Raw genomic sequence first — 23,534 nt, forward strand, 5'->3', positions numbered from 1 at the left:
ACTAAGAAAATGAGTTTCTTATGGGTAAGCATGTCTGTAGGCCCCCCCAAATAGGATGAAGACAAATAGCATAACTTATTGAATTTAATGAATATAAGCCTGACAGTCTGAATACAGATGCTTGATATTGGGTGTGATATCTGACAATTTACTTACTTTTTTTTAAAAAAAGATTTTATTTATTTATTTGACAGACAGAGATCACAAGTATACAGAGAAGCAGTCAGAGAGAGAGGGGGAAGGAGGCGCCCAGTGGAGCAGAGAGCCTGACGCAGGGCTCGATCCCAAGACCCCGAGATCATGACCTGAACCGAAGGCAGAGGCTTTAACCCACTGAGCCACCCAGGCGCCCCTAATATTTACTTACTCTTATCTTATGAGACGAGAAAGCAGCATCCAAATGTTTAAGAAAAACTGATGGGAGAAAAAGTTTAGAGGTGAAAGGATTCTATCCTTTAAATTATTTTTTCTGTCTGCAAATTTGGGGTCATTTGTCGTTACCCATTTTAACCATGAACCAACCTGGGTCAGCCCCCAGATTCTACTGGTTGAGATCGTTGCCTTAGGCTAAAGGCATTCATTTCTTGTGTTGGAGTTTGAGGCCATAGGGGAAGTATTTATGGTAGCTCTGGTTCAGTATATAGATCCTTAAAACCTGGTAGAAATAAATGTATGTTATATTCATTTAACTTAGCTTTGGGACTTTATGCCACCCTCTCCACAGCATAGGACCTTAAAGTGGAAGGATCTGGGTTCTAGTGCTGGCTCTCCCACTCTGATGGTAAAGGAGAGAGTTGGGCTGTTGATGGCTCAGTTATTTCCATGCCTTGATATTCTTAGGTCACCTGGGTTCCAATTTGAGCTGTATCACTTACTAGTGGCTGATTTGGGCAAGTAGCTTCATTTCTCTGTGACAATCTCATCTGTAAGATGGAGATGATATTAGCCAGTCTTCTCCCCACACCCCGCCCTCCTTTTAAAGATTTATTTATTTATTTGAGAGAGAGAGTGTGTGTGTGTGTTTGTGTGTGAGCAGGGGATGGAGCAGAGGGAAAGGGAGAGAAAGAAAGAATCATTAAGCAGACTCCCCTCTGAGCATAGAGCCCAACACGGGTCTCCATCCCAGGACCCTGAGATTGTGACCTGAGCCAAATTCAACAGTGGCCGCTTAACCAACTGTGCCACCCAGACTCCCCAGCCTGTGCTTCCTTGATTTGCTATGTGGATCCAATAAAGTGACATATGCCGACTTTCAGAAGCATCTTGGAGCATTGTAAAAGCTCCATGAGTGGTACCTGCATTATGTTCTTATTATGTTTGAAGGGGTCTCCATTCTGGGAAGTCACAGAAGACTCCAGTTCCAGTCACTTGAGAAGCATCTGTTTCATTTTCTGAATCATCTGGGAGGTGGCCTTTTGCACACTGCCCCTTGCTGGGTCTCTATTCAACTGTCTGTTAAAAAACCCAGATTGTTTGGGTCAAACGAGAGAAAAGATCAGAGGAAAATACATAGTTTGGAGTCATAATACTTGAGTATTATTCTACCAATAGAGTTCTTGTTCTACCAGTTTTATCAGTAGACAATAAATTGGACAAGTCATTTAACCTTCTTGAGCCTAGGTTTTCTCCTGGGTAAAATAAAGATCATAGTCAGCAACTGCTTCACAGTTGCTGAGATGATTAAATGAGTTAATAAATGTGAACAAGCTTTATAAACTGTTAAGTTCTAGACAGCATTTCCTGAAGTGTGTTCCTTAAGATATAAATTATTCTCTTCCGATGCTCTGAGGGGAAAAAAATGGTTTCATGGTTGGTGTACAGAATGATATGTGTGCTCTCTTGTTCTTTTCTGGAGAGTGGGTATTGCTGTGTAAGAAAGACTTTAACATTTGGTGGCTTAAACCAATGACAAATATTTATTATCTCATAGTTTTTGTAGATTAGGAATTTGGTCACAGCTTAGCGGAGTGGTCTGGCTCAGGAGTCCCTCAGTGTTTGTGGTCAGATGTCAGCTGGGGCTGCTGTCATCTGATGGCTTGACTGGGGATGGGGGATCTACTTTTGAGATGATGGGATTGTGTGACTTACAAACTGCTGCTGGTTTTGGGGGAGAGGCCTCATTTCCTGCCAATGTCACCCTTTCCAAGGTCTTTTGAATATCCTCCCAGCATGGTGGCTGGCTTCCTCCAGAGCAAGCCATTTGAGAGAGAACAAGGCAGAACAGACGAGGTCTTTTATGACCCAACCTCAGAAATCATATATTATTCCTACAACCACAGTCTTTTTATTAGACGTGAGATACTAAGTTTAATTCATACTTGGGGTGATTAAGCTCACTTTGGAAGGGAGGAATACCAAAGAATGTGGGGACATATTTTAAAATCACCATAAACATTTTCCTTCTTATTTATTGAATATATATACTAAGTTTCAGGTATTCTGCTAAGTGCTTCATAGCCATTAGCTCATAAAATCCTCCTTATAGTCCAAAAAAAGAGAAGCCAACTGGACGACATGATTGTTCCTGTTTTCTGAATGAGGGGGCCAAGTCCTACAGAGCTGGAGTAGCCTGCACAGAGTTCTGTAGTTCTATGGCTTGTGCTGGGTCTGCCTGTTAAAGTCGGAGCTCTCACCTTTACCTGTATGCTTTCTCTGGTAATCTGGTCGTACAGAAACCTGCTTGATATTCTTTAGCTCTGCATTTCCCACTTACTACAGAACAATGATTCATGGACCTCCATTTGCCTCTCCTCCTACCCACTCCTCAAAATGGTATTTCAGAAAGACAGCGGGTATGATGATGGTTTATATAAAATAGTATGGTCTTGTAATAGACCCCAGTACACCTACCAGCCCAAGCAGATGATTCAAATTCAAAGGGCATGTGCTGAGCCTGCCTTGGGCAGGCACCATGCTATGTGTACATCTGTAGAACATTCACCAAGAAATGACCGTTCAATAAACCCAGTTTCTTCTGATATCAGAGACTATGTGATAGCTCATGAGCCCACTTCTTTTCCAGATTCCCCTTCCATGACAACCCCCTTCTTTTATAGATCCAGTGCCTGAAAACCCACCCTCCTTGGATAAAGCCAGAAGAACGGGACGTCCTTCAGGCTGAGCAGCAGAAATGTCAAGGAATGGGTGTGTGGTGTGTTTTTGTAGCAGCCCTTGTTCTGCATGGTGTGACTGAAACAGAAGTCAGGACGTAGCCAGCATGGCGGGGTGGCATGCTGGGGGATGAGTGGCCCACCCAGCACCTGGGAAAAGCCACCAGTAAAGGCCTGTTAGCGCTCTCTGTCATATTTTGAGTAGACTTTTTTGGGACTACCTTGTTGCTTTTCCTGCACATTCTTGAAGAGAAAACAATTTCCAGGAAGGATGCATCCGATGCCTTAGAGGTTCTCATGTTTCCAGACACGGCATGCCTGGCTTCTTCCTGAGGCATTTTACATTCTGAGGAAAGTTTTGGGGCTTCTGTGTCCTGAGTGAGAGGAGAGTAAATACAGTTTCTTTTGAGTGCCACTACTGGCTTTGTTGAATATGTCACTTCCTTCACAAAATGGCAAAGAGGCCCTAGGACCAGGAGAGGGGGTTGAAGGAGGCTGCCTGAGGCCCCCTCCCCCAATCACATTCTGGAGCCAACTCTCATGGCATCTGTAACCATAGTAACCACAGCCTGGAAATTTCTCTGGATACAGATATGCCATTGTACTCACCTTCTGGTCCTGTTATTTCCTTTCTATTCCTTCATCCAGGAATGCCCCCCGCCCCCCGCCACCGCCTCTACTTACCCCTGCAAAGAGACAGACTTTCAGAGTGATTTTCACTTCTGACGGATTCTTCTATTTTCTGAAGCCCGGTTGGCACTTCCTGGACCCATAACTGGTTAATTTTGAAGCAGTTGAAGCCCCATGCACATCACTTCCTCAGCATTTCCACTTTTACTATGAACAAGTGCTCATAAGTCGTCTAGTAGGTGTGATTATAACTGTGCAGAAGGATGGTGGCTCGTGGCACTCTGTTTCAAATAACGCTCCGGCAGTTCGTTTGGTGGAAATCTCGGGAGTATTTGGATGTGTTCTGAAAGAATTGAAAAAGCCAGCGAGGCACAGTGAGGGGAGCCTCAGGAGACCCAGAGTTTGGTGCTGGCTGGAGAGTGAGGTGGGCGTGGCAGCATGGGGGTAGGGCAGCAGGTGCAGGCCATGGGTTCATAGGGTGCATAGTCGGTCACATGAGAGACTTTTGTTGCTTTCTTAGAATAAGGCAAAAGCACTGAATGGTTTGAAGTAGGAGGGTGACATAACCTGATTTGCATTTTAAAGATTATTTCAGTCACTCATTAATTAAAAGGTTGATTCAGCAAATGTTTATGGAGGATGCTTCCTATGGGCCAGGCATGGTGCTGGGTGCCTGACTCACCTGGGGGACTTTGTGTCTCCTTGTGAGAACTGTAAGAATGTTTGAAAAACATCCAGGCAGGAAAAAAGCTTTTCTTGGCATCTTTGTTTTATGATAACCCATTCCAAACTCCTGCTTGCAAATGGGAGGTGTATCTTAAAGCCAAGCCACTGCATTTTCAGTTTCCATTCATTATAATAATCTTTTCCCTGGCTTTGTTACATGGCCTTTGATTCTGTCATAATTTACATATCTGAAGTCAGTGAATTAATAAACCAAAACCTATGGAGTGCCTGTATTTTGTATTTCAGATGCTTTTCAGAAGGATTTGGCTATCAGTCCAGCATAATGGGCCTGAGAAAAATTGCCAGCATCCCCTCCATCCCCACTGTCACTTTGTGTCTGGAGCGTTGAGAGGCATTGTGACATTGGGGGTATTTCTCCTTTGACTATAATGGGAACCCCTGAGTCTCTGTGGCCTCAGCTGCAAAGGCCTCCCAAAAGCCCGAATTAATGAGACACAATGATGTGCGGGTCCCTTTCTCTGGCAGGGTGAGAACACAGATTCTATAGGAGCATGAATGCCTGCTGTCAGGCAGTAATGTCTGCATTCAGACTCAGTTCTAAAGGCAGGCGCAGCGGACAGCCCCAGGAGGTGGGATCTGAGAAGCCCTCTTAGTCCTTGTCTGTTGTTGAGCCTCCTCCGTCCTTCCTGTGACCATCAGATTGTCTGAACTCTGTCCGCTAACTCTTCCTCAGCAGCCTTTCCTTCACCGGGTGGTTGTCCATAAATATTTATTGACTGAATGCCCGCAGAAATGGGGCTAGTCACCAGACACAGAACGATAAGACCTGAGGCTTTATCCCCAGAAAAGTCGCAGTCTAGCTGCTGAGCCAGGTGCATGGTCAAGTATGGTGATATACCGCAATCCAAGTGCTGATCGAGAGGTGGATTAACATGTCATCATCTCCAGAACGTATCTTGTTAAAATGCAAATGTCTTTCTTCGGGATAACATATGAACTCTCAGTTACCCACTGGTGCAACCAAGTTAATCAGGTTTTTAAGAGAGTGCTGGGCCCACAGGGAATGGAACGCAGAACCCAAACATATTGCCGGGGGAGGGAAAAATCAGGAGGAGGGAAGACTGACTTTGGGAAGGAGCCCCAGAGGGAACACCTGGAGGACCCTGGAAGCGAAGGCCGTGTGATGGGGGGGGGGGGGATGAAGGTGTCACAGGGGCAGAGGGCGGAAGGTACCCAGAGAACAGGAAAAAAGACAATGAAGGCAGATTTTCCCTCATGTAAATGTTATCCGGTTCACATGAAATTCGCTTCAGAAATTGGAAGGGAATTTCGAGACATGTAAGGGAAAACTTTGGAGTCTAGAGAGGTGAAGTGACTTGCCTTTGACCAGACAGCAGAGAGAACAAAGCTCATTTTTGCCTCCGTATCTGCTAACCTCCATTATTCAACATTGCCTCTTAAGGTAAAGCCAACAGGTGGTGGGGCCTGTTTTATGAAACGCTTTCCCTTCCTCTGGGAAGAATTAATGAGGAGCTATAGCTCTGTAGAGCCTAGAGCATATTAGTTCTGAGGTTCCATACTAAATTTTGTTAGTATGGATGTGAGTGTATATTCAGCCCCCTAGGGGAGACATCCGTTCATTGATTGATTCAGTGAATGTTTGTTGCATGTCTTCTTTGTGCTCAGCACTGTTCCAGGCCTGGGGTGCAGGATCGAACAACACAAATTCTTGCCCTCCTGAAATGTACCACCTGGCCAGACCTCTCAGCTGTTCTTGTAGACACTTAGGTCACCTTCCTCTGCATTGTAGAAATCTTTTTCAGATGCACATTTGACCCATGAAGGAGTGTAAGCAGTCTTGTAATAAGGATGGAAATGAGGCCATTCTGGTGTTACATGGCTCTGCGAAAAATGTTTAGTTTGATAAGTTTGCAGGGAATGAGAGTTGATCCTGCTGAAGGCAGCAACATTCTGTTAGAGAGTTCAGCGATGTTGTAGAAGGCCTCAGAGCTGCCTTGTTTGTACTGAACTTTTTTTTTTAATTAAGATTTATTTTTTTTATTTTAGAGAGAGAGAGAAAGACAGGTAGAGGGGAGAGGGGCAGAGAGAGAAAGAGAGAGAAAGAATCTCAAGCAGACTTCCCTCTCATCAGACTCCCAATGCAGGGCTCGGTCCCACAACCTGGAGACCAGACCTGAGCCAAAATCAAGAGTCAGACACCCACCTGACTGAGCCACCCAGGTTCCCCTGAACTTCTATGAAGAAGCTTTGTCCACTAGGACTGTGCATATATACTGGGAAGTGAGGAGAATATGAGTCTGCCCCATGACGATGATGTGTAAATTATCTCCGAGGAATTGCAAGAGGCCGAAATGTTAGGTACTTAAATACTCTGTCTTTCTCAGTCTCTCTCTCTGGCAGATGGGAACTTCTTGCTACACATGATTTCCAAAGTGTCTAAATTTACATATTGTCTGAATAGGGGGAAATTGGGGCGTCTGCTGGTTAGAGCCTGGCAGTCTCTTTGCTGCATCTGGGATGCTGGGGCAGACTGAGGCCAACAGACAGTCAAGGACGCCAGCCTGGGTCATGGAAGCTTCAGGAGGCAGCAGCCGGTTGGACTGGCTGGGTGTCCACTGGGATCCCCGGGGGCTGCAGAAATCTCACTTGGAGCCTGGGACAGGGTTGCCGTGAGGCCACAGCACCATGCCGGTTCTCAGCTGAATGGCTGGGATAGACCTGTAGGAGCTGTCCTGTTAATGGCTTCCAGAAGTCTCTGTTCTGTTTTGAACTGGGTCTGGTGATCGAGGGAACCCTGCCCATTGGTACTGAGTGCTGATGAGGGTACCCAGGGTCCTGCTGCTTCTGGAGATGAGGAGTGTGTGATGGGAAGCTGTGTAAGCAGCCACGTTTGTCTCCCAGCTCTGCCGTGCAAGCTGCTGGTCTCAGGCGCTGACCTCTCTCTCTGTGCCTAAGCTTCCCCATCAGAGATCCAGAAATGATGATGACACCCACCCCCTAGGGGCTGTGGGACTTTTATGAGACAGTAGGCACAAAGAACAGAATGCAGTGCCTGGCACATAGGAGACTCATCAGTGATGATGACAATGGTACTGGTCACACGCATTTACCAAAGGTTTTCTCTGCATCAGGTGTGGTACTCGGTGTTTAACACACATGAGATGCATTATTCTTCATACCAGCCTGAGTCCCTTTGCTTGTTCTTCCGAGGCAGTGTCCTAATGTGTAGCCTCATGACCTGGATGCTTGTGGCTTCCAAAGAATCTGCACATAGTGAGGGCTCCAGATCTAATTGTATTTTTTTTAAGATAATAGCTTTATGGAGAAATAATTTACATCACAAATTTTACCCATCTAAATTTTTTTTTTTTTTTTACTATATTCACAGAGCTGTGCTACTATTACCACCATCTGATCTGGGAAGATTTCATGACTCCAAAGGAAACCTCGTACCCATTAGCAGTCCCTCCCTATCCCTCACCATTTTCTCCCAGTCCTAGGCAACCACAGTCTACTTTCGGTCTCCATGGATATGTCTATTTTGGACATACATATAAATGGAATCATACAACATGTGGCTTTTTTGACTGGGTTCTTTCACTTAGCATAACGTTCTCAAGGTACTCTCCTTTTGTAGCATCCGTAGCTACTTCTGGATGAAGAAATGGACGACCATCTGAGACAGGTAGCGTCCGCGCCAGTGGGCAGATGAGGAGACCAACGCGGAGAACATGGATGGAACTGCTCATGGCCGCCCCCGCAGTTGAAAATGCTCGAGCTGTGGCTTGCACCCCAGCTGTGTTGGTGCCACAGCTATTTGCTGGCTTCCAGTGGGGCCTCTGTGTTAGGCTGAGCGCCACGGCCAGGTGGGGTAGTGTGTCCCACTAGGTATGGGCTATGGGTCTCAGACATGGCCCCTCTTCCTTCTGGTTAAGGGAGTCCCTGCTCCCCGGACTTTAATATTCTTCTCCCTCTATCTCCTGGAGGAGGATCTGGTTTCATGGCTGCATACCCACAGATGGCTTCTGTGACTTTCGTTGGCTGGTCTAGGTCTTTTTTTTTTTTTTTTTTTTTAATTTGTTGTTTTCATTCAATTTAGTTAACAGATACTGTACTATTAGTTTCAGGGGTGGGATTTAGTGATTCATCAATTTCATATGAAGCCCAGTGCTCATTACATCCAGTGCCCTCCTTCATGCCCATCACCCAATTATCCTTTCCCCCACACCCCCCAACGAAACCTTCAGTTTATTTCTCAGAGTTTAGACTCTTTTATGGTTTGCCTCCTTTATTTTCATCTTATTTTATTTTTCCTTCCTTTCCCCTGTGCTCATCATTGTTTCTTAAATTCTAGATATGAGTGAAATCATATGGTATTTGTCTTTCTCTGACTGGCTTATTTTGTTTTGAGAATAATACCCTCTAGTTCCATCCATGTTGTTACAGATGGCAAGTTTTCATTCCTTTTGACGGCTGAGTAATATTCCATTGTATAAATATACCTCATCTTCTTTATCCACATCTGTTGATGAAAATCTGGACTCTTTCCATAGTTTGACTAAGATCATTGGGGTGCATGTGCCCCTTTGAATCACTATGTTTGTATCTTTTGGATAATTACATAGTAGTGTATTTCCTGGGTTGTAGGGTAGTTCTATTTTTAACTTTTTGAGAAATCTTCAGACTATTTTCAAGAGTGGCTGCATCAATTTGCATTCCCACCAACAGTGTAGGAGGGTTCCCCTTTCTCTGCATCCTCGCCAGCATCTGTTGTTTCCTGAATTGTTAATTTTAACCATTCTGACCGGTGTGAGGTGGTATCTCATTGTGGTTTTGATTTGTATTTCCCTGATGCCTAGTAAAGTTGAGCATTTTTTCATATGTCTGTTGGCCATTTGGATGTTTTTTTTAGAGAAACGTCTGTTCATGTCTTCTGCCTGTTTCTTGACAGGAGTTTTTGTTTTGGGGTGTTGAGTTTGATAAGTTCTTTAAAGAGTTTGGTTACTAGCCCTTTATCTGATAATACATTTGCAAATATCTTCTCCCATTCCCTACCTTGCCTTTTAGTTTTGTTGGCTGTTTCCTTTGCTGTGCGAAAGCTTTTTATCTTGATGATGTCTAGTTCTTTTGTCCATTTCTCAAGGGTTGTGGTATGAACTACGAAAGCTGTAGAAATCAAGATGAAGAGAGAAATATACTTTCTATGTTCAAAGCCCAGCAATCCACTCACCCAAGGTGATAGAAAAAAATGTTGTCTTTCTTGTCCTCTTTTTAAATAGTATATTATAATTGACCACTCCAAGGTGTGACCTGGCTCCCCTCTCCCTGTCCCAGGACTTCTCCTCAGATACGAGTGTACATTCCTAAGTTGCTGTGACAACATTGGAGATGGTGGCATTGGTCCTTGTGGAAGGGAAGGCCCAGCAGCAGCTGGCTTTTAGGCAGCATGTGTGTCTTTACTGTGTGTTCACTGGGGGCCTACCTAGCCAACGACGGTGAGTCAGCATATCCTATGAAGTGCTAGATTTCCTAGATTTTCCAAAAAAAACCCCTGCTTTTGTCCTGCTGTTTTCTCACATGCTATTTTAGGGAAAAGGCCCCGTTTGATCATTAAAAATGCAAATCAGCTTTCCATCTTGCTTCTACCGAAGAAGGAAGATAACTTTATATACTGCCTCTGGGTTCCTTTAGAAACATCATTAAACCTTATTTTGACTTAAAACTCTTGGGAATTGGTCTATGAATCAGTTAATTAGCTGAAAGAACCTGTAGACCCCAGGACTTAGGCAATGGTTATGTGTTTGTTTTGTAGATTTTTCACAGAAGTGGCCCATTCCTGGGCTCAGTTTATGCGAGACCCTCAGTGTCAGCCTTGCATGACGTAGCAGCTGTGCCAGGGCCCATCCTTGTCCCTGTACTCTTACTCCTCCAGTTCAGACAAACTTTCGACTGCCATTTCTTGCATCTTCTCCCATTTTCCTGACATTGCCTCCTTTGCTGCTTCTGTGGAAGGCCAGAAGTACAGGGAAATTAGCACACCCCAAGAGCACCCCTCAACCAATGACTGATGGGAGATGGTGTATAAATACCTCAGTTCCCTCAGCCTTGGGTGGTAGAACTCAGGAATATGTTTTGTATGGGGTCTTACTTTCTCCAATGGGAAAAATCCCATTCTTCCCACTGTGAAAACTAGTCTGATATTGTACCTTTTATTGGTTTTCTTGGCCGTCTTCCAATCTCCTTTCTCTTTTCCACCCCTCCTGCCAGTGCTTTCTTCACCTCCCAAACAACTACTGTGCTAAAGTTCTTATCTTAGTTAGGATCTGCTTCTGGGGGAAACCATGTTAAGACATATGGTAAAGCTTCACCCTTCCCTTGCTTCTCTGCCTTATTCCACACCCCACTAGCTTTGACAGGATAGGGCACAGTGTCCCAAGATGCCCCGCCCTCCCCCAGGCAGGCTAGTGGCTCTCAGGGGATACAATTTACAGCTAATCAGCAGCTTTTTCTTCAAGACATCTTTAGCACGAATCCTGGTGCTGATGAGTAATCCATAAAGCATGAAAAGAGAGGTTAAGGCTTGATGAGCCTCATCTCAGCCTCATCAAACCATTCTGTTTCCATAATTCTCCTCCTTGGAAGAGGGCAAAATGGAGTACAGTTGATTCTTATTATTTGCAGAGGTTATGTTCTATAAAGTCTCTGCAAATACTGAGTCCGTCAACACGGAACCGTTGCTTCTAGGGGACAGACAGGGTTAGGTTCCTGAGAGCCTCTGGGCACCACATTTTCATCCACTGATCGTTACATATCCTCGTTTTATGTGTGTTTCTGTTTAAAGCCATTTCATTTAACAAATATTGTCGATTCATTAACATTGACCTCGCGGCAACCACACTGTAGCTTGTTCCTGCTGGAGGCTTACCTGGCGCACATATTTTCTCCATAAGGCAATCACAACCGGGCACTTAGGGGCACTAGAAAGCACTTGAGCACTATGCTTGAGTGCTATTTTAAACAATGAAATGACCGGCAAAAAGCAAAAATATGTGAAAAACATGGCACTGAATAGACCACGAGAAGGACACTTGCTTACAGTACCAGAGCCACAACAGGAAGGCAGAGCGTGGCTTTGTTCGACCGCAGCTGGGAGCGTGTGTGTTGGATGACTGAAATGTTTTGCTGCTCTGCACGTGTCCAAAAGTGACTGCGAAAGTCCTGTGAGTATTGTTTCTGGGTTACAAGTGAATTTTAGCGAGTAGGAGAATTTGCATATGTGGAATCTGTGAATAAGGGTCTATTGTCTTTTTCACTTCGCACATGAAGTCTTTATTTCAATTCAGTATGTTTATTAGACACGTGTGCCCGGCTCTGTGATGGGTTCTGAGATGTCCATTAGATGTTCTTTGCACCTCCCGCCTTTTAAAAAAGATTTTATTTATTGATCTTAAAGAGAGAGACAGCATGAGCGGAAGGAGCAGAGAGAGAAAGAGAGAATCTCAAGTGGACTGTGGAGCCCAATGTGGGGCTCGATCCCAGGACCCTGTGATCACGACCTGACCGAAACCGAGTCGGATGCTTAACCGACTGTGCCACCCAGGTGTCCCAGATGTTCCTTGCCCTTAAGGAGTTTCCGTTCTGGTGGCATGGGCGATTAAAGCTGTAACACTTGACCAGTACATACTCCAGAAGAGAGAGACCGTTCTGTGGGAATATGGAGGAAGGAATTGAGAGTAACTCAGGATGGAATTCTCAGTGGGGGGTAGTTTCAGAGCGGCCTTGAGAGACATTTTGAACTTTTCCTACAGCACGCAGACAAAAGGAAGTTATTGGTCAGAACAACCTCAGTTCCCCCTACCCCAGCTCTGACAGACTGCCTACATCTGGACCCCCTGCCCTGCCTTTATTCCTATGGATTCGTGTGCATCTGCTCCATCCACGAAAGCCGGGGACCCCGCCACTTATGCTCTTTTGGCCTCCTCCCTTCAACCAAACCATCCCCCCTTCCCCTCTACTTGAATCTTCCCACTAGTGTGTGAACGCATTCCAGTATCTTTTTTTTTGGAAAGATTTTATTTATTTATTTGACAGAGATCACAAGTAGGCAGAGAGGCAGGCAGAGAGAGGAGGAAGCAGACTCCCTGCTGAGCAGAGAGCCCGATGCGGGGCTCGATCCCAGGACGCTGGGATCATGACCCGAGCTGAAGGCAGAGGCTTTAGCCCACTGAGCCACCCAGGCGCCCCGCATTTCAGTATCTTCCAGCATCCTCTCGTTCCACATCCCCTGTGACCACCAGCTAATTCCTTTACTCCCTTCACAGCCAAATGGCTGGGAAGAGTTGTCTCGAGTCATGGTCTCCACTTTCCCACCCCATCTCCTTTTTAAGCCACCACCTCTTCACAGAGGCTGCTCTGACTGGGGTCACCAGTGACCATTTTCTCTCCTTTCTGTTCTTGTATCTTAAGTATCTGTTAGGATGCTTTAGCTGCATGTGACCGAGTGTCCCATTCAAAGAAGCTTAGACAGCACGGAGACGTTTATTGTTAAGCGAGTTATTTTCTCACTGAACAGGGGGTACCATTGTTGGCTTACCTGTTTTGGAATGTCATCGAGGACCCAGGTTTGTGCAGCTTTCCGCCGTGCCGCCTTTCCTCACGTTGGCAAATGCTCCCTGAATGGTGGGAAGAGGGCTGCAGAAGCTCCAGCAAGCATTATGTCGTCTAAACACAGGGAGGGAAGTGAACGGGGCTTTTCATTATATTTCTCTCTTCACCGGGGAGGACTTCCCCACCCCAGCAGGAGCCCTACAGCATACATCATACAACAACCCCTAAACAAATCAGTGTTAAAAGGGAATGGTATTATCATTATTGGCTTGGACCAATCAAGAATTACTACCTGAACTTGTGATTGGGACCCACATTCTTTAAATATGTTGCCATTTAACCAACATGTGCATGAAATTGGGTGTGTTAGCAAGGTGGGGAGAGCGGCTAAAGTAAAGACCCCAGGCAGCACCGGCAGCATCTTCCTTCACACCCTGCGGCCTTTTGAACAGTTGACTGCTTCTTCCTTCTTAAAGCATTTCACTTCTATCGCTTGCTCTGTGACATTATTTCCTGGGGGGTTTTTTCCTTGATTGTCACGCACCTCACACTCCTGTTGGCCCCTTCTCTGGTGTTCTCCTTCCAAATGGCAGCAGGCCAAGCACTTGGACTTGTCTCTCTGGTCACTGTCTGTGGTTCTCCCTAGGTGATGTCAGCAGCCCTAGTACCTCCCAAGTGTGTGTCTCCAAATTGGCACATCCACCTTCCCCCTTGATTTGACCTGTCTAATGGCCCACTCCAGCTCCAATGATTGAAATAGGACTGTGGACTCCCATCCCAAACCTACTCCTCCCCAAGATTTCCTCTTCTCAATAAATGAAACCACCATGGATGGATATAGTTGCTGAAACAAAAATCTAGGCATGGTACATGGGTGAGTCCTTTCTTTTCTGCCCCTTAACATTTCACATCCATTCATCAAGAAGTCACGCCGCCTGTGACCTCTAAAACATACCCAGATGTATTCCTGCCACTCTAGTCCGATGTATCTTCTTAGCTGGAGGGCTGACATGGCCTTTTTATTGCTTTCCCTCCTGTTCTCCATAATCCATTCCCCACAGGGCAACCAAAATGATCTTTAAGTGTGTAAATCAGATCCTATCATACCCACACTTACAGTTCTCGAATGGTGTCCCTGTCCCCTTGGCATGAACTCTGAGCTTCTGATGCTCGCTTGCAAAACCCCGTGTGAAGGCTGTTGCTTACTTCCTCTCCAAACCGCATCTATAGTCTAGTCTATCCTAGGTTTCTTTCTTTCTTTCTTTTTTTTAAACTAATTGCTCCCACCTGCCCAAACCAAATTCATTTCTTTTTTTTTTTTTTTAAAGATTTTATTTATTTATTTGACAGACAGAGATCACAAGTAGGCAGAGAGGCAGGTGGGGTGTGGGGGAAGCAGGCTCCCCGCTGAGCAGAGAGCCCGATGCGATGCGGGGCTCAATCCCAGGACCCTGAGATCATGACCTGAGCCGAAGGTAGAGGCTTTAACTCACTGAGCCACCCAGGTGCCCCTCTTTCTTTCTTTTTTTCTTTCTTTCTTTTAGATTTTATTTATTTGAGAGAGAAAAAAAGAGAGAGAGAGAGAGCGCCCATGCACATGCAAGCAGAGGGAGGAGCAGACGCCCCTCCAAGTGGGGAGTCTAGTGAGTGGCTCAATCCTAGGCCCTGAGATCATGACCTGAGCCAAAGTCAGATCCTTGACCAACTGAGTCACCCAGGCGCCCCTAGGCTTATTTCTGTTCCTTGAATAAACCAGTCCCTTCTTGTCCCCGGGCCTTTGTAGGACCTTTATTTCTCCTGAAATTCTCTCCCATCAGATCTTCACGTGACTTGTTCCTCCTCACCTCTGACACTTCGGTCCAAATGTCAACTCCTCAGCGATGCTTTTCTGTCCACCCACTTGTGCAGGTCACCCTCTGTCAGCACTCTGTCATCGTTGTCTGAATCATGCCTGTCACTCACCGAGAATGTTTTCTGTCTATTAATTTAGTAAGCTAAAACTAAATTAATAAATTGAAAACACTAAGGTGACATTTCCATGAAGTCAAGGGAGGAGAGAGCTTTAAGAAGGGGACCCTCACTGGCGATGTTAAATGGTCTACAAAGACTGGAGCCGATCAGGACAATGAGGGTGTGGTAAGGACCGTAGTAACTAATGTGTATTGTTACTATTCGTTAACACCGAGCTGGCAGGGGGGCAGGCATTTTGCATACATTATCTTATTTAATCCTGGCAGTGTGTTTGTTGTCAGGGAATGTCATCATTTCCATTTTACACAGGAGAACATTGAGGCTTAGGGAGCTCAGGCGTAGTGCCTGGCACACCACAGCTTCCAACTAATGTTTACTGTGTGAATAAATGGATTACATCAAGGTCCTGGAGCTGGCGTATGGTACAGTTGAGTGTCTAACCCAGGTCTGAGTAGAACCAAAGTCCATGTTTATGAACAACTGGACTATATTTCCTCAGGTGATGACTGAAATACTGAATTACCTCTTAACAGGTTGAGAAAGAGAAGTATAATGTAAGATAGGTGATTTCTTATTTATTTTGAAATCATAAGTGAAATTAATTTTGAGACCAAAAGCCTTCTGAATTTTGTATTCCATCAAATCTTTTGAAGATGAGGGTTTTTTTTTTTTTTTTTTGTAAAGTAGGCTCCATGCCCAGTGTGGAGCCCATTGCAGGGCTTGAACTCATGACCCTGAGATCAAGACCTGAGCTGAGATTAAGAGTTTGATGCCTGACTAACTGAGCCACCCAGGTGACCTGAGAGAGATGAGTTCTGTAAAAGTGTTAGCGTTGAACCTATATTTAGTGATTTTTAAAAAAAGATTTTATTTATTTATTTGACGGAAAGAGACACAGTGAGAGAGGGAACAGAAGCAGGGGGAATGGGAGAGAGAGAGAAGCAGGCTCCCCCACCGAGCAGGAGCCCAATGCGGGGCTCCATCACAGGACCCTGGAATGATGACCTGAGCCAAAGGCAGACACTTAATGACTGAGCCACCTGGGTGCCCCGATTTTTTTTTTTTTTATTAATAGACCCTGATAAATAGATAATAGACCCTAATGATAAGTCCAGGTTTATTATGCAGAACAAGTGTTAAAGCTTGGTCTTTGGGATGAGTGCAGTAAGACTCCCAACTTGCTGTGGGTGAACGATCTGGAACCGAGCTCATGTTTGACATGCTGTAGAGCACCTGGTGTTAGATGCCTTCTGGATGTGTGGGTTTTGGTTTATTCCATTATGAGACACGTGCTCAGCACACTTGCAGGCTGATGGAGACTTCACACAACATCAGGGACGGGGTCTCTGCCCTTGCTGAGTTCTTGCTGAGTTCACATTCTGATCAGGGTGCTGAAACATGCCTGTGCGCGAAAGCAAGGTTGTAGGTAAAACCTGTTAATGGCGTGGATGAAGAATGTGCATGTAAGATGGATTGGAAAAAGAAACAGAAGGAGTGGATGGTTTTGAACATCCATTATTCAGGGGCAGGAATGTGCCTGGACTGGTGGAAGGAAAGAGCAGGGAGAATGGTCTAGGCAAAGGCAAGCTGTGTCCATTTGCATGATTTGCCCAAGGGGCAGAACGGGTGGAGTCTTCCTACCCAGGAATCAGAGGAGGGCTTGGAAAGAGGATTAGAGAAATAAGAATCGTCCGTGGAAGAAGTGAGATGTGGCTGGTTGTGGGGAGCTCTTGGGGTTTCCCAGACCTGATGTGACATGAAGAGAGGTTTATAAAAGGATAAATCTTGCACTAGATGTCGGGCTTTTGGGAGCATACCAGATTCAAACTGGAAATACTAGTTAGGGCAAGGTTTCTAAACTTCAGCCTTTCCTATGTCACCTTCACTTTAAAATGTTTGTGGCCATATTTAAATACACCCATAACACTATTTACTTAATTTGCTTTTTTAAAGTTGATTTAACTTTTAAAAACTTAAATAAATTTAGCTTTGCCTTAAGCAATATCTACCATTGTTTAGTTCTTATTTTTCTTTAAATGGACCCCTTATTTTAAAAACTGAAATAAATTTATCCTTACCCTAAGCAATGGTATGTATGAAATCCTGGGTATTCTGCACTACTTCTGTTTTGCCTAATGCTCATTAAAATAAACCCATGGCGGGACGCCTGGGTGGCTCAGTTGGTTAAGCAGCTGCCTTCGGCTCAGGTCATGATCCCAGCGTCCTGGAATCGAGTCCCACATCGGGCTCCTTGCTCGGCAGGAAGCCTGCTTCTCCCTCTGCCTCTGACTGCCATTCTGTCTGCCTGTGCTTGCTCTCTGCCCCCCTCTCTCTCTGATAAATAAATAAAATCTTAAAAAAAAAATAAACCCATGGCCATTAAAAAATGTTTCATCTACATGTCACCTAATGCCACCTTGTGTACCACCAATGGGTCCTGTACTACACTCTTGGGAACACTCAGAGCTCTGTTACAGCTTTCTGGTTGTGACGTGATGAATTGAGTAAATGGGTTTGGCTGCATTTATTAGATATTTACCATGTGCAAACCGCTGTGCCAGAGGAGATGAAAATAGGAAGTACATGCAGTCTTTGCTCTTCGTGGATTTGCAGGGAGGCAGCCAGAGAATGGCATACCAGTAAGAAGGTGAGATGTAGGCTAGATGAAGCCAGTTCCAGCTGTTGGAGCAGCTCTCATTATGTCATTGAAAAGCAGCTCTGTCCTGGGCAGCGGAGTAAACATCATCTACGGTATTGGGCTGGTAAGCCCTCCTTAATTCCAGTTCAGTTCAGTAAGTTCTTGCCGTAGACTCCATGATGCTTTTGCAGACATGAAGGGGTGTACAGTGTTGGAGTGAGGGATATAGCAGAAAATGAAGGGTGAAGTGGTTGGGGTTGGTGGGAGGGTGGGGAGCGGAATGGGATGAGGACCTCGAGAGAGAGAGATGCAGTGAGTGCATGCTCAGGGTTTAGGAGAGAGGATGAGTTCATAGCTAGCTCTGGGGACAGTGGAAGACTTCCCGAAAGACCTGGCATTCCAGATGGACTTGGAAGGATGCAATGATGTAAAAGGCAGGGATGGAGAGTGTCCAGCAGAGGGAAGGGCATCCACAAGACACCAAAGAGGGAAGCAGAAGCCCTTGTTTGGAAGAAGAGCAAGTCTTCAGTTGTTCTGTGGCGATGTGGGGAGATGAAGGTGGAAAAGAAGGCTGGGGTCTTGTGGGCACCCTAGAGTCCACCCTAGGCTGAGTGTGGATTTATTTCTGTAGGCAATCAGGAGACCTTGACGACTATGACATAAGATGTGTTGCACTTTATGAAACCACTAATGGGTACGAGTCCACATCCAGGGGATGAGGAAAAGGAAGAACAACAAGCTGGGGACCATCAGGGTAATCTGGGTGATGAATAACAAGATCCTGAATGGTCACATGACAGAGGTCTCGACTAGAGGGACCAATGAGGGAGTGATGAAGAAAGATCTGAACAGAGGATCAGTGCAGAGGTGTGGGGCGGCGACCAGCCACCAGTGCAGTGGAGTCAGTCCTCTCTCTTAAATTACAAGGATGAGAGTGGTGTCCTCCAGGAGGTATGGAATATTGGGGAACGTTGATTGCATGTAGGGGAAATAAGTTAAAGATTGTAGTTCTAGTGTATGTGGCTGAGGGTGAGGAGGCATCTTACAAGTAATTTTTTTGCTGGGAAAGAACAGAAGCAGTCCTGGCTCTGTTAATTTCTTTTGTCTCTAAGTATACACAAAGATAATTAGCTATATAATTTCCATGTGGGCTTGCATGCTCGAGGGGCATTTAGGTGGCACTGAAAATGGACATTATTTCTCTTGACTTGTGCAAGGATACCATGTCCTAGGAAATTGGCCTACAGTACACTGTGAAAAGTCATTTGAGTGACTTGTTTTTATCTAGAGTCCTTTCCTCTGCAATGTCCCTCTATGGAGGGATGCTTACATAACAGGATTCTTCTATTCTGACTCCTCGTTTTCCACTTGACGTGGACTTGACATCCAGTAGCTGTGGATGCAGTTTGGCTTCTACACAGAGAGGAATCTCATGTGAATACTTTACAGCAAAGAGCAAACAAAGGCTTAAACAGGGAAGGGTCTGGAATGGGGCTTGCTACTTCAGAGCAAAGAGAAAGATGGTCCTCTGTTGCCGGTGGCACCTGGGCCCCCACATTTTCCTGGAGCACTGTCTACATTTATGAATTTCCAAGATCCATCTATTTTCATTTCGTCCCTGTTCATGTAGTTCTTGTTCTTTTTATCTATCTGTTTTATATAATGCCTAACTCTGTAGTATCTGAGGTGAAATGCACTGATTTTTTAATTGCAATGAAGAGGGCCAAGCAGCTCTTTGGAGCTGCTCTGGGCAGGAAGTGGAGGCGAATTCTTCTAATGGGAACTTCTTTGGAGACTGTGACTCACTCGTCTGCATCCCTATCCCCACATAGGGATTGTTGAGTTCCAGCACATCTATAGCCAATTTAGGGGTACAGTAGAATGGAGAAGGCTCTGTTGGGTGCATCCATGTTCCCAGCTATCAAAGATGCCAAGGCAGTCACGCCAAAGTGTGCCCTGAGGATGCTTCCAGATGTTTCTGAAGCAACACCTTGCAATTTCTGGTCCCAGATACTACACACTTAAAGGTAATGTCTACCTGAAGACTGGTTATCAGGTAGACACTAAACTTTTGGAATCTATTACTGTATCTGGGTTTCCATTTTGCTAAGGAGGCAACACATGTACAAAATGTTCAGAGCGGAGTTTATTCTTTTAAATGAATTTAAGTGGAAGGTTTGGTGAAATGATATATTTAAATTTTAGCATGATTTTCCTCTTGCATCAAATTTTCTTTTTAAATGGCAGAACGTTGTTATAATGTGGCCACAAGGGAATACCTCCATTCATGTGTATATTACTTTCTTTAACAAATATTTCTTTCCCGTCTGCCAGGCTCTGTGCAGGACTCTTGTAAATAAGTATAAGAAACATGTACTTTTAGCTGTTTCTGCAAGGGAAATGTTGTATTGTATGGCATTAATTGTAAGATGTATTATTCTCATTACATGTCTGATGTAGAGAATTACATGTCTGATGTAAGAATGTGTCTTACTACCAATGATACATTGCTGTTCAGTTGGCAATATTAATTTTCTGAGAGTATGTAAAATAGTGATGCATTTTGTAACTGATGATGGATTGTATTTTATAGGAAATATGTGCACAATACAATTACTGGTAGCATGCTTTGACCCGTAGTATGGCCCCATATTGGGTTCAGTACCAATGTTAAGCCTCTAGTTTTAGGCACAGAGGTTGGTCCAAGGATGCCAGATCTTGGATGCCCAGATGTCCAGAGTAGGAGAAGAGTTAGTCAGAAGGCAGACTGAGAGCCAACGCATTCAGGTTTTATAGGCAGTCACAGTAGGGGGGACAGAAATTCTCTAAAGCCTCACGTCTCTGCATCTTCCCTCCCTCTCTGGTCTGCACATAAATTCAGGCAGTGTGACTCTGCCAGACAGCAGAGTGGAGTAGGAGGAATGAGAAATGAATGGCAGCAGGGCTGTAGCATGGGAGACGGGAGAGTAGCATCAGAGTGAGTACCTGGTGATAAAGTGAGCAACGAAGTTACAATGAAGGGGCCATTCATTTATTGAGTGCCTTACTACTGCCCATTTCAAAAACACCATTTGCCAGCTTTATTGAACTTTGTTAATCATAACTGACAAATAAAATAGGAATATATTTAAATCGTAAATATATTTAAAGTGTACAACCTGGTGATTTGACATTCGTATTCATTGTGAAAAGATTTCCACTCCTGAGTTAATTGCAACATCCATCATCTCACATGTATTTTTTTGTAAGAACACTTAAGTTCTACTTTCTTAGTGAGTTTCAACTGTGCAATATAATACAATTGACTGCAATCACCATGTTGTCCGTTAGATCCTCAGACCTAATTTATCTTATAGCCTTTTGCTAGTGTCTGCCTATCTCCTCCAACCTTTCCTCCAACAACTCCCATTCTGTTTTGAGTCTGACGTTTTTAAAAAAAGATTGCACAGATAAGTGATACCATGCACTATTTCTCTTACTCTGTCTGGCTTATTTCACTTACCATAATCCTTTCCAGTTACATCCACGTTGTTGCAAATGGCAGAATATGCTTCTTTTTAAAGGCTGAATTGTATCACGTATCTGTATCTATATACTCGTATATCTATAGACCACATTTTCCTTATCCATTTATCCATTGATGGGCACATGGATTGTTTCCATACCCTGGTTATTGTGAATAACGCTGCAATGAACATGAGAGTACAGATATCTGTTCAAGATAGAGATTTCATTTCCTTTGGAGATACATACCAGCTGGGTCATATAGTAGTTCCATTTTTACTTTCTTGAGGAATATCCAGACTGTTTTCCAAGGTGGCTGCACCAATTTACACTCCCACTAACTGTGCACAAGGGTTCCCTTCTCTCCACAGCCTCAATAGCATTTGTAATCTGCTGTCTTTTTGGTAACAGGCATTCTAACCGTGTGAGGTGATACCTTATAGTGGTTTTGAGTCAAGTAAGTCACTTAAAAAAAAAAAAAAGCAACCCTGCAAAATAAGTATTCATGGATCATCATTATCACCCTTGTTTTATGTGTGAACCTGGGGCTCAGAGAAGGTGAATAACTTGCCTGGTATCATACAATTAGTTAAGTGACAGAAGCAGGATTCAGCTTGGGTCCATGGCTCATCAAAGTCTACTCCATTTTCAACATCCTGCAGGACATCCCACATTCTCACAATGGGCAGGGACTTTGTGTCCAATCATCAGAGGTCCCAGAAGCCAACCAGAGTCAGAGCAGTACACAGACAATTACATGTAGTAGCATCAGAATCCAAAATTAGGGTCAGTAAGCAGAATTCCACCAACATTTTGAGTCACGTCCCAGTGTGCTGTAGCCCAGGTACATGGACTGCACAAGATTGGGAGGAGGAAGATGCCCTCCAGACCCAGGAAAGTACCCGACAGCCGGATGGTTTAAGTGCTGAGGTTAAAGAATTCTTACTTTACTCTAATCGGACCTCCCGCAGAACAGAAGTGCTGTTATAGCTGAGATTCCAGAAATCAGTAATGGGTATTTTAATAAAGCTCATGATCCCAAGAGCCGCTTGTTGTAGGGGTGAGCTCACAGTCTGTAGCTGGGAGCTGATGAATAATTTTAATTATGTGACTAATATCTGTGGGGGATGTTCTGCTTTCAATGGATTCCTTTTAGATTTTTGACCCCATGTATATCTCAAGGAAATGGGAAATGTTTGCTTCATTATTTAGAATCACTGTGTAAGTTTGCTTAGAGCTATCAAAAAGATCAGAAGAATGTTACATATTCTAAGGGTCCAAGATTTCAAACACCAAAGCTAACTATTCAGATGTGGGATCTAGGAAGAGTTCTAAGTTGATCACATAAACCTTTCTGATTTTTTTTTTCTCATAGGTTAAATGAACTAAGTAGATTTTTATTAATTTGGAGGAAGTATCTCCTCTAAATGGTGAGAACAGTTATCTTTCTAATGATGCATGTCACACAACCTCTGTCACCCTTGTCATTATGTCTCTGTCAACAGCATGCATTTATTAAGCTCCTAACTACTCTTTGCCTTGTGTGAGGTGTCCTGCTAAGGGGCTTGTTCCCTGTCTTTTTGGAGTTTCTAATATAAGAACAAACAGACGAAGAAGCACATATGAGAAATACACTGAAGAGAATTAGAGTATTCCGAGTTAGAGTATTAATGAAAGCAGAGTGAGAAATGTATGGCCTACTTCAGGGTATCAGTGGGGATTGTACTTGAATTCAATGTTTTCTAAAGGTAGAACATAGCTAAGACACCCACAGGGGAAGGTTGGGGCAGTTTCCTTGAAGTTGCATGTGAAATTTAGGCGGGGAAAGAGGAAGCTCGTACATGTTCAGGTCAGGAATTGAACCAAACGGCAATGACGCTGCGGGAATTGGTGTTCTGAAGACCAAGTGGAACCTCTTCGGGCCTCTGCCACGTAGCCCCGTGAGGCCGTTTGTAAGTCTGGGGTGAGTGAGACATGAGCCTAATGGGCATAAGCACAGTGGCTGGGTCAGCTGATGTGCACGTTGGGACGGTTTCGGAGGCAGATGACAGAACACCTGGCTCAGCTGGGCTCCAGCCCGAAAGGGGAGTTTGGATTCTCCCAACTCATCAGTCCAGGCAGAGCTCCATCTAGGGCTCTGATGATGCTTCCAGGATTGGGTATTTCTTCATTCGCCTACTCGGCGTTGCTCTCCTGCCCGGTGATTCTAGGATGGCTGCCAGTGGCCCCAGGGCTTTATTGTTCCAGACTCACATCCTTCAGGACAGAGAAAAGCTGCATTCTCCAGGGCTCTGATGAGAGTCTTGCAGTTAAATTCTCTTGGTCCTCATTGGCTGGTCTAAGGTCGGTTACTCATCCTCCAGCCA

The 23,534-nt window shown here is 44.6% G+C and overlaps 1 protein-coding gene across 6 annotated transcripts in view; it reads left to right on the forward strand.

Annotated features, from left to right (window-relative positions):
* The window catches only part of KCNK10 (potassium two pore domain channel subfamily K member 10), a 134,668-nt gene that overhangs the window by 14,797 nt on the left and 96,337 nt on the right, over positions 1 to 23,534 (forward strand). Inside the window, exon 1 of one of the 6 annotated variants that reach the window (XM_059182602.1) lies at positions 11,515 to 11,668. The exons of the other annotated variants lie outside the window; for them this stretch is intronic. The gene's annotated coding sequence lies outside the window, so the exon portion shown is untranslated. Of the gene's footprint in view, positions 1 to 11,514; positions 11,669 to 23,534 lie in introns of those variants that run through there. 6 annotated transcript variants of the gene reach the window in all.

The sequence above is a fragment of the Mustela lutreola genome, chromosome 7 (assembly GCF_030435805.1).
Source record: "Mustela lutreola isolate mMusLut2 chromosome 7, mMusLut2.pri, whole genome shotgun sequence".
In the NCBI taxonomy this organism is placed as follows: Eukaryota; Metazoa; Chordata; class Mammalia; order Carnivora; family Mustelidae; genus Mustela; species Mustela lutreola.